Raw genomic sequence first — 5668 nt, 5'->3', positions numbered from 1 at the left:
TCCCCTGTAGTAGGCACCAGTACACTATAACCCGATTTCTTTCGCAGTGTGTAATCACTAGGAGGAATTGCTTTGGTGGAAGCTGACCTGCTTAGGATCACTCTGGCTTTTTCAGGGTCACTTTTAATCACAGCTTCCCTCTTCTCCTTCAGTGTTTGCATCACATCTTCAAAACAAACAATCAAAAATTTAATATTTTCTTCCAATGGGAAGAAGCTAGACAATGGGTCATAGCTAGCATCAAACTGATGCACAAAATCCAAGGCTTTCCTATAAGCCACCCACTTTTCTTTCCTTAATTCCTACTCATCTAAATCAAATTCATTTCTGATGAGATCTTCAGGAAATTGGAATTGATGAGGCCTGCCTCTACATGCTACCTTCTTCCTGAACATACCATTGAAGAAGTCCTCTAGATTAGCACACCTGGACCCTACAGTGGATAAATGGTAAGGTTTGAGGAAATCCTCAAAGCAATTCCAGCCTCCTTTTGTAATTACGAATTGTTGGGCTATGGTAGCTACAGGGAAAATAGTCCCTTTACCTCTGCCTATTAACTCTGCCTCTTGTAGGCCACCAATCTGTCTAAGAATCTCAGCTATTCCCACTTTGAGAGGGACCTGGTAAGGTAACAAAAATGGAGTACCCCTGAAACCAAAAACTCTGAAAACCATGGAGACTGGATATAAATACATATCGCCCCAGTTATGAACAATTTTGATGTTCTCTGCGAATTCTTTTGGCCTTATGAACTCCAGAAGAACCTTGGGGACTCTTGGGTTATCAGAGCAAAGGAGAGTCCTTATTTTAGATGCAAAATATTTATCAAACTTTAGGAAACTAGCATCCTCTCTGTCCCATGACAACACAGTGCTCCATAATTGCACTGGCATTTTCTCTCCTTCCTTCTCTTTAACCAGGTTTAATCCACTGGCGAAATAATCACCACCTTTGAAGAGAAAAAGGTGCATTAAGAGAGAATACCATCCGAAAGGTCTATCCACCTTTCCATTTTTTATTCCTATCAACCCTCCATGGATAGCATCGGCAATAAAAGAAGCATAGTCGAATGTGATAGCAAGAGAAGGATTCAAAATCTGAACAATCATTAGCAGGTAATGATTTGGCATATTTGCTTCAGCATCCTCTCCTAGAACCTAGCAAAGTGCCCAATACATTCCTTTAGCCCTCAAGGTAAACATACTCAATGAAAATGGCTCTTGTGTGTTGGGCCCTACAAATGCTAACCCTCCTACTTTCAGAAAAAGTTCTTTAAGAGGCCCATTCCTGAGATGACTCCTCTGTGCACTATACACTTGGGCTAGTGATGTGAAATTTATGGGTTCCAGGAAGTTTGTGAACTCATTGAGCCCAAATGCTGTCCTTAATTCTTTTGCATTAATTTCCACAAGGGTTTTCCCATTTACATCCCGGATGCATCTTGTGACTGGATCATAATTCAATGCCATTTGGGTTAGTAGGTTTGTATCCATGAATACCCCTGGGACTACTAATTTCCCAACATCTAGTTCCCAAATACTATTTTGAGGAGCAGGAGAATTTCTCATTCCAAATCCGACTCTAAACAGCCCCAACCCGGACAGTCCAACCCATGGGTCTCTCAGCCAATTACCTTTGTCATACAACCCTTCTCCTATCTTCAGATGGGGAGCCCTGGGCACTAACTCTTTGGCCTTTGATGCCTGGTTAGTTGACAACGTCAACTATTCTAAAAAATCATCACATACACTTCTTTCTAAATAATTAACCTTGCCGGAAAATTCCCTTTTAGGAGCCATTTGAAAATGCAAGAAAATGAATATCACTCTTGAACAATCCTGCAACATGAGAATGATTCTACTTAAAACACCACACAAGAATTGCTACAAAGTATGAGAGAACCTGATGCTTGCTTGAAATTTGCTCTGCAACTGAACCGCTTGCTTTGTATCTGAAAAAGATAACTCTGCGTCTACTCTTCTGCAAAATCTTTTAAAAGATATCTTTACTAGGTTGTTAGGAAATCAAATACTTGTACTCAGGGCCTTAACTATAACATTGATTCTGCATGCTTCGGCCATCCCTTCAAAATCGAATTCATATGAGAATTCGTATTTTTCACTCCAACGGGTCATAACATTCCTGCAAGTGTTTCACTGTTACCTTTGGTTACTAACGGCTTTGTCTTTAGTCTGGGTCCCGCTTTTCTATTGGCTACATAATACCATGCGGCATCCAACCATTGGCCTTAAAAATCCCTTCACATTCCACTTGATACTGACCGCGTGTCTTTCTTTATACTGTGACGGGCTCACTTTTTGACCATGTCATCATCATGACACGTGGACGGTCCTCGTTAATTCTCGCTATTACGCAGGCCTAAAGGGTGAGCATTTTACCCTTGCGAAATAGCACGGACCGTCGGATCATCCCTGCAGTTAATCGGCATTTAATCCTCTAAAAAGGTTCTCAAGAACAGTGGGCCCGCAGACACGTTACTAACACCTGGCATCCAGTCACCTGCGGTGCTAACTTGTCATTTTCTCATTCGCCCAAAAGAAACCACGAGGGGCCCCACTTTCATCTCAACAGGTCTATCTCTCACGTCATCATCATGACACATGGATGGTCCTCGTTAATTCTCGCTATTTTGCGGGCCTAAAGGGTGAGCATTTTACCCTTGTGAAATAGCACGGACTGTCGGATCATCCCTGAAGTTGATCACTAATTAATCCTCTGAAAAGGTTCTCAGGAAAGGTGGGCCCACGGACATGTTACTAACACCTGGCACCTCATCACTTTCGGAGCTGACTTGTCACTCTGTCATTTGCCAAAAGGAATCCACGGGGTCTCAATAGATTGTTAACAGCTGTTCCTGCCAGGTCATCTCTGGGGCACTCTTCAAACCTTTAATCCTAACCCGCCGACTGTGGTGCCTTGTGCCATGTGTTACCTTTTAATACGCCAGAAGAAAGCCACGGGGCTTCAACCACCTTTGACAGCTATACCCTTTACTTCCTCCATCATGACACATGGACGGTCCTCGTTAATTCTCACTATTTCACGGGCCTAAAGGGTGAGCATTTTACCCTTGTGAAATAGTGCGGACCATTGGATCATCTCTCAAACTGATCACTAATTACCGGGCCTGACAACTTTAGAAGAAAAGCATACAAGGCATAAATTTTTCAAATAATCAATGTAACCGCCTAGGCAAACAATAAGGGGGAACACCTCCTACGACCCCACGACCCATAACTTAAGTGAATAAAGTAACAGAAGATTAGAAACTAGAGGGTTTAACAAAAGGATAAAATCTAAAAAATCAAAACCCTTAAACCCCTAAGGTTTAGAACAAAGCTGAAGCACTTGAGATTACACCCTATTCGAAGAAAAATCAATGAACCCTAGCCAATTATGGGAAAAGAAGAACCCAATTTTAAACAGTGATAACACTTCCTAACCCATTTCTTGATATGATCTTGTCGGATTTAATTGATCTTCTCTTTCACTTTATCATTTGATCCATCATTCTTAACCGATGGATTTTTTCTTCTACAAAACTCTGCTATATGTACAATCTTGTTTCATGCATAACATGTAACATTGTTCTTTTGAATTTCTTTTCTATAACCAGTATAATTGCTTGACCTACACTGATTAGCCATATGCCCAAATTTTCCACATAAATGACATTTAACATTCATCCTCCAATCTTTTGTCTTATGACCATACTTATTGCATTTAGAACATTGACCAGTAGTAGAATTATAGTTTTGATTTTCTCTATTTCTATATTGCCTATCCATATGACCAAATTTATTACAAACAAAGCATCTACCATTGAATTTGTAAGAATTAAGCTACCTTACCAATGTCTTCTGATTTTGATCTTCATTTGCAGTACCAAAGCTTTGACCTTGTTCCAATCCAAGTCCAGAGGAATCTCCATTTTGTCTTTGGCTTTTCAATAATTCATCAAGCTATGTTGAACTAACCTTGAATTTGTCCTTGTACTCACTTGTAATAGTTAGATCATCTCTTAGGATTATCATTTGTCTTTCAAGTTCTTGTTCATTGCTTTGGGATTGCACTAATTTTATTCTCAACATATCATTTTCATGAGCCAACCGGATGCATTCTTCAGATCTGTCTTTCAGAGATCTCCCAAGGTTTTCTTCATTCATCTTTTGGACTTCAATCTTCTTTGACATCCTCATAGATAGGGCTTGAATTTCATTTCTCATGACCATACTCTCTTGACTTAGCTTCTAATATTTTTCATTAAGGGCATCTTTCTCTTCATTATCCCGATTTTGCAGAAGTTCCTTCGTCCTAGCTTGAATAGATGATAGTGTCCCCTGTAGGATAATAATTAATTCCTGGTAGAATTTAATTTATCTTGTAACTTTAAGTTCTTTATCCTTTCAACATCATAATCTTCAAGTGCTACCTCAAGTTGCTTCTCCATACTCATTTCCATGGATTATGGTTTCAGGATATTCCTCAAGTTGTTAGACTTCCTCTAAGTCACAAGGCTCTAATACCAATTGTTGGAATCCAATAACATTGAAAGGGGCAGGGGTGAATCAATGTTCTACCAGAATGTTCAATTTTAACCTTATTATAACATGCATTCACCAGCAGGTATACCAGTACATATATAATTGAAAGAAGTAAAGCAATCAATGAACCAAACACACAAATGAACACCATAACATAGAGAATTTATACATGGAAAACCTCAAAGAGGAAAAACAATGGTGGGATTTGTGGCTCACAATATCAATCCACTAGCCATATGAAAATATATTACATAATATGGGGGCCTGCACATGCAGGAAGGCTTACTGCCTAGACAACACTGCTCAACACAAAGGAGTCTCACTGAATATAATCACTTTGAATTAGAAAACATAAAAAATGAACTTATTTAGTGCATATTCTATGCCTGATTGAGTTTTGGTTCAAGCTCTAACTATTCTAGTTCTAAAACCCTGAACAATTACTGGAATAACCTTCACATCCAAAATCATATACATATCATTATACAATATTGATCTCATACATAAATGACCTCATACACATGATCTTCACATTACTAACAACATCACATACTCATATTTCAAAAGTGATCTAAAAACATACCTATATACACTTACAACCCTTCATGACTCATATCCTCTTACATAGATATTACAAAAATGATTACACATGTCAGCTCATTACATATATACATAAATAAAAAAATGAATTATTGATTGCCAAATCTCCCAATAATGTCAGCCTCCAATACCAGTATTCATAAAATCCTTCCTATCGGTGAAGATACCTACTAGTGTCGGTGAAGTACCAAACCAAAGAATGAAGCTGGAACATGTTGCCACCAATCAAAACATATAAAACCAATCAAATTAGTGTTAATTTCTAATTTGATATTCATTCATTTTTCAATGTACTTCTCCCCCTTTGATATTAATGACAAAAATAGGTGACTATATACAAGAATAAATATGTACAAGTGATTTATATATATACTAGTCTCTATACATATTTTAGAATGTTTGCATACAAAGTCTTTAAAAATGAAAAGTAAGTATCCCATCCTTGCTTAAGTGAATCTAGAATGGAGTTGAACCCATTCAAGAGAATAACATAGTACTCAATA

This window comes from Cryptomeria japonica, chromosome 2 (assembly GCF_030272615.1).
Source record: "Cryptomeria japonica chromosome 2, Sugi_1.0, whole genome shotgun sequence".
NCBI classification, from domain to species: Eukaryota; Viridiplantae; Streptophyta; class Pinopsida; order Cupressales; family Cupressaceae; genus Cryptomeria; species Cryptomeria japonica.
This window is presented reverse-complemented; position numbering follows the sequence as displayed.